General features: G+C 40.4%; 1 long non-coding RNA gene across 1 annotated transcript; it reads left to right on the top strand.

Annotated features, from left to right (window-relative positions):
- The first annotated feature begins 1,296 nt into the window (after positions 1-1,296).
- On the top strand, positions 1,297-9,842 carry LOC136009325 (uncharacterized). The gene is made up of 3 exons (XR_010610497.1): positions 1,297-1,390; positions 5,784-5,939; positions 9,151-9,842. It is a non-coding gene; the product is annotated as an uncharacterized LOC136009325 (long non-coding RNA).
- Positions 9,843-10,937: the final 1,095 nt, after the last annotated feature.

Here is a 10,937-nt window from a genome sequence, read left to right on the forward strand (position 1 = left end):
CCAAGAGATCACTGTGGTCAAGAGATGACTATGACCTAGTTTTATTATGGGTAGGCTAACCTCAGAAGGTTCAACAGATCTTCTCAGTTCACAGAAGGATAAAATTACCTGTATGCTTACACAACCTTTAGTCAAACCTCCTGCAGGGCAATGGAACTGCTACTCATGCTTGTAAAACTAGACACATGTATAAAGATTTTTAGGATGAGGACCTAGTGTTTGCCCCAGTTCCTGAGCTGGAAATAATATTCATGCCATCTGAAGTAACTCCAGGTTGTAAGTGGTTTGGGATTAAAAAAAAAAGGCATGAAAGAAAGGTAATTATGTCTCCAAATCACCACAAAAATTCCCGCAAGAGAAATTTTGGGGATTCTTTTGCAGCATAAAAATTTGTTCCATTTATTCACTCTCACTTGTCTTTCACGATTAACAGCCATGCCTGTTTTTTTTGCCTAGTTTTTCATCCCATGCAGGTCTTCGTATTCAAGAGTCCCATAAGATTCAGCAGTATTGTTACAGTAGTTCAGTCTAGAGCTTGGAAATGTCAACTTGTATCTCCGCTGGACTTCTTATGGAGCTTGGCTGACCATGTCTCTTCTCAAAAGTTTCTTTAGTTGCTAACTATGCAGTTGCTTTTGCTTGTGTTTTGCCTTTTTGAGGTGCATGTAATCCTTCAGATAGGTGCTTCAGCCTTCCTTTTCCCACTATCTCTGCGCAGAGCAGTCATGGGTCTATCTCTGGGAAGTGCTGCTTTGCATCACAAGGAGACTTTCTCTCTCCCAAGAACTGCAAGGCCTTTGGGTTAGGTCCTCCGATTCCTTTCATTCAGATTTGTAATTCAGACAGATCTCCAACCCTATGTACTGCAAACTATTCTACTGCTCAGCAGAAAAGTGCTGGAAGGTGGAACCTTCTCAGTTTCTGAAATAGAGACCCAGGTCCCCTTGCTCATGTGGCAGTGACAAAAAGAAGGTGATAGAGGCAGAAAGAGTCAGCAGTCGCTACAGGTATCCAGTGATCAGCTGCGATGAGTGGCCCTTCGGGGCTGCTGAAAAAAGCCCCAAGCCATCTGTGGGGCTGGTATGGGGCCATCATCCAAGGGTGGGATTTTGAGCTGTGGAAAGCAGCATTTGCAGGGCTGGGTATTAGACCCAGCACAACCTCCTTGCCTAAAGGCAGCAGGATGAGACTCAGGGGGAAGTGAAGAGGCAGGGGGGTGAGGAAGGGATGAAGGCTGCAAATCCTCTCAATTACTCTCTGTCAATCTGTTTGGTCTGAGAAAAAACTACAGAGAAAATTGACATTGCTGAGGGTCTGAAGACCTCTAAAGCAGCTTTGCTTCAGGGAACTGAAAGAACTGAAGGTCACTGATTCGGTGAACTGTCCAGAGGTAAGAATTTAACAGATACTTTGATTTTTTTCTATTTTTTTTCTACCTTCTGAGCATGTACACAGAGATGGCATGGGAATCATTAGGGTATTTTGCTCATTAATCTGAGAAACTGCATGATTTAATGAAAAGCCACAAAAAGACATTTTATCCTCGTCAGCATATACAGATGTTTAGATGCTGTTGCAATGCTAACTGGGGTTCTTAAAGACTCAGCCTACCTTTTCACTCCTCTGACTCATAAGAACCTAAACAGTCACAAAGAATTATTTAGCTATTCTCTGTGGCAGTGGGAGGTAGTAGAAGAAAGTATGGTGGTCAGTCAAAAAAGATGGTGGATATGTCTTATGATTAAGTCAGATGTTAGTGGGCTCAAAACCTTAATCTTATGACATTTTTCTGTTTAACAAAATGGTTGTAAGTGTTTATAAAAGTAGAGAAATTTCATCAGGTGGAGGAAGAACAGTTTAGGAAATCTAAGCACAAAGGCACTTGCCAAAACCTCCTTAGGTCTCTGTGTGGCTGATGGCAATGAGAAGAGCTGGACAGCTGGAGATGCTTTCCTAATGTGCAATATGTGGCCAATAATAACTGTTAAGAATTTTTATTAATCTTACTGAGGAGCAATATATTCATGGAACTGCTGTTTATTTGCTGCTGCTTCTTCATTTTATCACCTACTTACTCATTATATCTCAATTCTAAAGGAAAAAAATTTTGCCTATATACCAAAATGAGGCTTCATTGTTCAACAAACAAACAGAATAAAAGCAAATGGGAAAATTCTGGTAGCTTTGATCCGCATCATATATCATTGCAAGTACTCATAGTGCTCAATTTTCACTAGTGATACATGAAAAGGACAGCTTTACAGTTTGTGCCATCATTTTCAATAGAAGGTACAAGATGCTGAAACACAGAAGATGCTAGGAACAAGGAATTGTCTACATAGTGTAATGACTGAAAGAACACGATCCTTTGTGAACTGTTAGTCATAATATTTTGAAGGAGTTCAGCTTGCTATTGGAGGAGCTGGATGCATCTTAGTTCACTTACTGATGTTCCACTTCACTCTATTTGCTTTGCCTCCCTTAAAATCTAAGAAATTCTTTTGAAAATTTTGAGTGCCATGTGACTGGAAAAGCATATCAAATGCATTTCCAGTGGTAGTTCCACTGTCTGTTCCTCTTTTCGTTCCACGTTTGCTTTGAAGTTTTCCAATATTGAGAGGTTGGGGCGGAGGGGGGGGTATGGTTTTGGGTTTGGTTTTTTTTTTGTTTTGTTGGGGTTTTTTTAAGTGTCTAGATATTAGTTTATTTATTTTTCTTTTATTACTGGTTCAGGCAAATACTCAAGTTGCTTTGCATCAATGATTACTCTGAAGTCACAAAGTTGGGGAAATAAAGTATTTCTAAACCACACACTGGGGCTTTCAAAAGCCAAACTGATCATAACTGTAGCCCCAATCCTGCAAGCTGAAAAGTACAACTAGTGAAATCCTGCTAAAGCAATAATGTAATTGTGGGATTGTTAATGAAAAACTGCTTGTAGGGAGACAGGTAATGCCTGTACAAGAGTGTCTACACAAGCGTGATAGCAGTGGACCTGTACTGTGCAGCCCTTGTGTTGCTGGAAAAACTGGTCTAACCTGACTAGCAGAAGTTCAGGGTTTTATCTGGCTTCAAATTTAAGTGTGGATGCAGGCATGACCTATAAAATTTTGTAGTATAAACAAAATTTTCTCAGTTCTGTGTCTGCAGGATCGTGTGTCTGCAAAATAACGATGTTTACCTCTCTCAAAGATTATCACACTGAAAGCTATGATTTGGTCAGAGAGCACTGTAATGGGGCCAGATAAGTACCATCCATAAACAGAGACTTACTTTTAAAAATATTTTTCTACTGATAAGTAATTTCTGCACAGTTTAGAGTTTCCAGCAACTCCAAACAGCTGCCATTGCTTCAATTATAGTGAGCAGGACTTTCTCTTAGGAGGCAAAGAAGCCATCATATTGTTCTGTAAAGAAAAAGAGGATGGTCAGGCTATTATTATTTTCAAGATTGTGAGAAGGTGCGGGTTACAAACCTTGAGATGCTAGAGACCTTGCAATTGCCATTTACAAGGTACCCTGCACAAAGCCTTGCTCAAATTAATGGGCTTGAATAAGGAGCAAAATCACTGTAAGTCTGGTCACATTTTGGGCTCTGCTAATCAAACAATACATTTCAGTCTCAAAGCTCAGGAAAACCACTAAGTCATCTTCCAGCCTGTAGTTCCTGGGCCGCTTTGAACCCAGTGTGTGCCCTGCTTACATGAATTAGAGTTGATAGGAATGACTGACCCAATTTAGGAAGGATATGCAACCCATAACAGAGAGAATATAGAGTACTGCAATCATTCCCTCTTATGTCTCAACATGCCCCTATTCCTACTGCTGCTGTGGGTTGTTAAAACAGGAACATCAGCACATTCTACAGGTGTAAAGCTGACCAAAAATATGAGCTTCAGTGAAAAAGATGTGCATGGGAACCATTTCTTGTTTTTATCTCTAACTGGGAGAATTGTCCCAGCTGGGATCTTCCTCTATAGGCAACTCCTATACCCTACGCGGTCAGCATACAGGAGCCTTGTCTGGTGATACTGTTTTGGCTATGAAATAGCATGCTTAACTATAAATAACAATATCATATCTGGATATCATGATGGCTGTTGACCATTCAAAGGAAGGATTTCTTAAAGTTGTATTAAAAATGAAGTCAGCATCAGGAATTATGCTTCAGTTTCATTACTTCTACTTGAACTTTCCTTAATGTTTCAAGTCAGTGAGTTCTTTTGATGAACAATAAATTAATCACCATGTTACAAAAATAATACCATGAAAATCCTACAGCAAGCAGAAAGCTTTCCTTATAGAATATTTTTCCTCTGACTCATTATGGCATTTTTTCCTAATACATACCTGAAACTCAACACCTCTCATTACACACCTGAGAAGTGTACAGCTCCTAAAGAAGGTTATCCCATTATTTACAAATTAAAAGTGTATTAATTGAAAGCAGCCTTTGAGATTAGGAATCACTTATGCACTGACAATTTACAAGAGATTATCTCGACACCTATTTTTCTGTTAGTAATAAAAAAGTCTTGTTGTTACCATAGAAACTGTCATATCTCTACCTACACTTTTCAAAGAAACACACCAATATACTCATTTTTTATGTGTGTCCCACCCAGTGCTTGAAGGTAATCCTGGATCTTCTTAACAAGTGGTGAAAGAAATCAAGCACCATTAAGTGGCAGTTTACTGTCATCAAGCCTGAAAATCTGCAGTCAAACTAATAGATAAACCTCATCAGGCAAAGTTGTCCAAAGTTCAAATGTCCCTGTCCTGCCAGCTACTATGTGGTTCTCAAATCCCCCTGCACCCAGGAAGCTGCTTTAGGTTGGGATCAATTTGTCCTTGCAAGGAACATTTCAACAAGGTAACTGTTTTGAAGAAATTTATAGTTGCCATTACCAGGTGAGATCAATAATTCACATCACCGCTTTTAAATATTATGCTCAAATGTCACAGTAGTCAGGTTTTCTTAATTTCCTTTCTGATACTTTTTCCACCTTGATTAGAGTAAAGCTCTCCCATCACAACCACTCAGTACAGTGAAAGGAAATTATTTTAGCTGACACAAGTGAAACACTTAAATCAGATCCCTGTTATGTTTTTATTAATTCTCTAGTTTCTCTTGTCACTTGGATACCATCTTGAAAGACGGGAGAATGCTCAGGTTGTTGCTATGTAGAGTGTAAAGGAAGACATTTGCAGCAGACCTATCAAGTGATACAACTGGATAAAGTTACAGCTTTAGCTATAAGGCTTTTTGGGGGTTTGGCTCTTACTTTCTAAAATATGTATAGGCTCTATTTTTTCTGGCTATATGTGAACTGGTTTCTATGACCCCTGGGTTCTCTCCTGTAAAGTGCTGGGTTGATTATGTCAATTTAAACATTTTTTGAGGTAGAAAAGGTAGGGAATTTTTATTTTAAGTACTTGCTTCTTCATATATCAAATTAGTGAGGCATGATTATGAATAGATTTTTCTTATAGTCTGGACTCAGTAAACTTTAAGGGTTCTAACAAGCTCTAACTTTCAAGGCTAACTAAAAATTGTATTCCAGCATAAAAATCACCCAGCAAAAAATACAGCTACATATAAAAATTCATTACAAATTGGTTTTTATTTATTAATTTACTTAAGCATATAAAATACATAATTTTTTCTTCCTCCATATTGTACAGAAGGATTGCATGTTTTGATTTGCTAAGAAATACAATATTCCTATATATGTATAAACTAGACTGCGAAAGGAGGATAATTACAATGTTTCTGTTATAAGGGTTCGCAGTTGGAATTTTGAGGAGACTGTTGGGGTGGAGACCTGAAGGGAACCTTTTTCATCTCCACTCGAAATGACAGAAGGAAGAAGACTGCTCTCAGACCCTGCCTGCATGACCTTGGTCTGTCTGTACAAAAAGCCTTCAGGGATATACAAGTACGTAAATATCGTAGAAGCCTGTAACTAGGAAAATGGATTTGTATGAAGTTACCAAAGAAATGCAGTTCAGTTCTGCAGCCCCAATGCTTTTGTTTTTCTTGCTAAGTCTTGTACTCCTTGTGAGTCGCAGGAAGGAGACAAGGATGCAAAGTGAGTGAGAGTATAGCTGTATGAGGGCTTTAAAAGGCTTCTTGCTTATATGAAGACTGAGAACAGCCTAAGAGGCAAGGCCCAAACCAACAAAAGGTCTTGGTTGTTACTACAGTAAGTGCTGCAGCACCTCACAGCAAGTATTTCCCTAAGATACTCCTGGGGTTCATAGCTGTGAATGAGTTCCACCTAGGGAGTAGGAAAGTTTTATATTACAAAGCTCTCTGAAATCTCAGATGCTGACACTTTATTTGATTTAGGATGCAGTCTGCAGCCTGTAGCTTCACACTTCTGTATGAGTGGCAATTGAAACTCTCCAAGGTTTATGTACCTGAACTCCAGAAGAAGACCATAGTAGCTTTCAGTATAAGGGGCTACAGGGCTTACTGATAGAACAGGAAGCTAGGCTTCAGGTCAGAAAGTGCTTGAACTCACAACTCTTACCATAAGGAATGTCCCCGAACCATCAAACTGTAAACAACAAGCAGATTGAGCTAGTTTCCATGTCACTATAATGCAAGGAATTCAGATCTTCACCATCCAGAAAGAGTAAGTTTGACTTCTCTGCCTAGGACTTCTGGAATTACTTTAGGAGAGAGGATCCTGACTCCTGGACCCTGGTCAAGATAGCTAGCAAACAGGCAAGCAAGTTTAGGCCTTGTGAACAGTTTTGTTCAATTTGAAATGCAAAAAGGCGTTTTATTTCAATCCTCTCAAAAAGAAATGACATTTTGAGCAAGAAAATGCAAAACATTCTATTAAGAAACTGGTGAGACAAAATGCCTTTTTCTGATTCCTTTTAGAATGGCCAATCAAATAAAAGCAGTATGAGTCTGTAAGTATTTTGATGTCACTGAGTTTGTAACGTTTGCAGAAAAGCAATAATAATTTTTTTTTCCAAACCCTCATGCAAGTATGTGCCTCACAATTCAGCAATTTGGCTGAAATTTTGAACTCTAGAACTCTCCCAGACTCAAAACCTACACCCAGTGGAAACGCAAGTTCCACCTTATTTCATGCTTCAACCATGCAAAACCAATAAGTTTGCTGTAGCATTTCAGCACAAACCCATAAATCACCTTGAGAGTAGTTGAAAGGCCACAGAATTAGTGACCCTACTCCACCTTTTGAATTCATGTCAAAACAGCAAACTAAGTAGCTTTTCTCTTAGGCATCTTGTGCAGCTCTCCTTGGACATTAGCCACACTCTTTTACTGTCTACCTGCATATTTAAGAGAAAAAACTTTGAGAAAACAAATGTCTCAAATAGAAATTAGGAATACACTGTATGAAAAGAGCTGTTTGTGATCTGTCAGAAGGTGATTAACATAAAAGTACTCACATAGTAATCCCAGGCTAGTACTATAATTTATGACATCTCAGTGTGAGAAACAAGTGAATGGTTTCTTTATGAAAAAAAGGAACGGGAGAACTGGCTGTCCTGGATTTGGAAAAGGCTAGGGTTCTCAATGACTTCCTTGCCTCTGTCTTCACTGGCAAGTGCTCTAGCCATGCTGCTCAAGTCTTAGAAGGCGAATGGAGGGTCTGTGAGAATGAAGACCTTAGGCCCACTGTAGGAGAGGATCAGGTTTGAGATCATCTTAGGAGCCTGAATGTGCACAAGTCCACGGGACCTGATGAAATATGTTCATGGGACCAGAAGGACCCTGGGCTGGGGAATGAAGTTGAGAAGCCACTGGCCATCATGTTTGAAAAATCATGGCAGTCAGGTGAAGTTCCCAATGACTGGAAAAAGGGAAATATAACCGTATTTTTGAGAGGAGGAGGCCACGAGGATGATCAGGGGACTGGAGCACCTCCCATATGAAGATAGGCTGAGAAAGTTGTGCCTGTTCAGCCTGGAGAAGAGAAGGCTGCGTGGAGACTTTCAGCATCCCCAGGCTGCAGCAATACGGTAGCTGTTCCCTGACTCTATTCTCGAGCATAACCTCAGCTAATCTTGGCCAAGAAGGCAAATGGCATCCTAGGGTGCATTAGAAAGGGAGTGGTTAGTAGGTCAAGAGAGGTTCTCCTCCCCCTCTACTCAGCCTTGGTGAGGCCGCATCTGGAATATTGCGTCCAGTTCTGGGCCCCTCTGTTCAAGAAGGACAGGGAATTGCTTGAAGGAGTCCAGCGCAGAGCCACAAAGATGATTAAGGGAGTGGAACATCTCCCTTATGAGGAGAGGCTGAGGGAGCTGGGTCTCTTTAGCTGGGAGAAGAGGAGACTGAGGGGTGACCTCATCAATGTTTACAAATATGTAAAGGGTAGGTGTCAGGATGATGGAGCTAGGCTTTTTTCAGTGATATCCAGTGATAGGATAAGGGGCAATGGGTGTAAACTGGAACATAGGAAGTTCCACGTTAACATCAGGAAGAACTTCTTTACTGTAAGAGTGACAGAGCACTGGAACAGGTTGCCCAGGGGGGTTGTGGAGTCTCCTACACTGGAGATATTCAAGGCCCGCCTGGACAAGTTCCTGTGTGATGTACTGTAGGTTACCCTGCTCTTGCAGGGGGGTTGGACTAGATGATCTTTTGAGGTCCCTTCCAACCCTTGGGATTCTGTGATTCTGTGATTCTGTGACCTCATAGCAGCCTTCCAGTATCTGAAGAGAGCCTATAAGGATGCTGGGGAGGGACTCTTCTTTAGGGACTGTAGTGACAGGACAAGGGGTAATGGGTTAAAACTTAAACAGGGGAGGTTCTGGTTAGATATAAGGAAGAAGTTCTTTACTGTGAGGGTGGTGAAGCTCTGGAATGGGTTGCCCAGAGAAGTGGTGAATGTTCCATCCCTAGAAGTGTCCAAGGTCAAGGTGGACAGAGCCTTGGGCGACATGGTGTAAGGTGAGGAATTCCTGGCCATGGCAGGGGGTTAGAAGTAGGTGATCTTTAAGGTCCTTTCCAATCCAAACCATTCTATGATTCTATGATTTAAAAGAGCTTCTAGTAGCAGAATATTATATATTTACAATGTATGTTCACTAATGTCTTAGCTTTAGATAAAAAAAATGCTACTGACTCACCCTGAGACTTTCCTAATTCCTTTCTATTTTCAGGGTACAGACGCTTGAAAATCATCAGTATGACCTTTTAACTGAAGACAGAATTTAAAATATCCAGCTTACCTGAGCATGGTTCATGGAAGATGCTGGCACCTTTTCCAAATTCAGTTGTGCAATCTGAAGATTGCAGTTAAAAAAAGTCTGTATTGCTAATGTTTTCAGGACATGGAAAGAGTGCCAGTGGTATTGTACAGAAGGTTATCTGGTCAGGGGAGAGTTGAAAATGCGTGCATAATACTAAATTTCTCAAGAAGCCAATCCAAGGTAAAGGGAACAAATAGCGCAGTGTGATGAGTCATTAGCAACTGTTTTAGCAGAGGTGAAACTGCATTATGCCAGCACTTTGTTAGTAAGAGTGGTGCATCTTCATTTTGTGCTTATTCTGCAATGTTAGTGGAAAAATATTTCCACTACAGGGGCAGTGAGCATATGTAATGCAAACATTTTGACAGTGAATGTAAACAGCTTTCCTGCATTTTAAACCATTAAATCAAGGACACGAATTTCCATGGTTTTGCAGATTGCAATCTTCGCTGACTATAGAGAAGATGGTGTTGCATCTGTTTTGTGTTTATAATTGCATGCTATGTTGTGCCACTGTGACTGAATTTTAATAAACATGGGTTTTTTTAATTGTCATGGACGCTAGGGTCTCCCATATAACCATGGTGCAGAGATCCAATAATACATTCCAGAAAAAATATTCTAAAGAACTAAAGAGTAATTGGGATGATTCAAATATTGCTCCTGCTTGCTCATCTGATAGGAAAGTACAACAACCTGCCTCCTGTTTAGTTTGTGACTTCTTGCATTTCAGTTTCAGTCGATGGGCTGAAGTTGTATATTTTTGGCTTGGCTCATGAACAGGAGCCTCAGGGGAGTCCTCTCCATCAGACTGCTCTATCTAGGTGTCTGTCATTATTTTTGTCATTGGAGAGCACACAAGGTCTATCCAAGAAAGCTTCCCCAGCTCTCTTCTCCATCCCTCCACCCTCTTCCAAAATAGTTTTGCAGGAAGAAAGCCTTTTTGAGGGGGAACAGAAAGCGCATGGCAGGATGGGTCCCATATGCCAGGGAATGGTGCCCCAGGGAAAGAAATAGCCGCAGACTTGTGTGGCAGGCAGCTTTTCATGGAGCAGGAAAAGCTAAAAATTGAGTTACCAACAACAGCACATGATTTGTGAAAGAGGTAATATGACTCTCTCAGCTTAAAGGAAAAGTTTTCTTTTCTAATAAATTATTTCTCCCCCGGTTAGTAAATCATTTCCCCTTCCTAATACACTTAATTTGCTATTCCCTTTAATTATTGCTTGTCCAGGTGGATCTTAAAGGCTGCAACTTAAAAGGAATTTAAACCTGGCAAAAAGCCATACCCTGCCACATCATTAACTGCAAGACAATCATACTCTGACTTGCCTTGTAATAATACAGACAGGGTTCAAAATGCTGCAGTCAGTGTTTTTCTAAAGGCAAGATCTTGCATTAATGGGAAAGACTATGGTGGGGTTGTATCAGGCTCATCTGACCCTTCTTGAATGAAATGACAGTATATTAACATGAGAGTTTGTGTCCCTGGGATAATGTAGTTTCACAGAGATGCAAGGGGTGGTATTTTCTCACAGAAAAATTACCTTTGCATCGTCATTACTTGCCTGTAAGTCTAACATGCTGCAATATAGTAGAGTTTAACCCTCACTTCCTATGGGAAGGAACAAATAGGGAACATAGGTTTTATGGACAGAAAGAAGGTGTTTTTCCATCCTGTACCTAAAAGTGCTGAG

This window comes from Lathamus discolor, chromosome 2 (genome assembly GCF_037157495.1).
Source record: "Lathamus discolor isolate bLatDis1 chromosome 2, bLatDis1.hap1, whole genome shotgun sequence".
In the NCBI taxonomy this organism is placed as follows: Eukaryota; Metazoa; Chordata; class Aves; order Psittaciformes; family Psittacidae; genus Lathamus; species Lathamus discolor.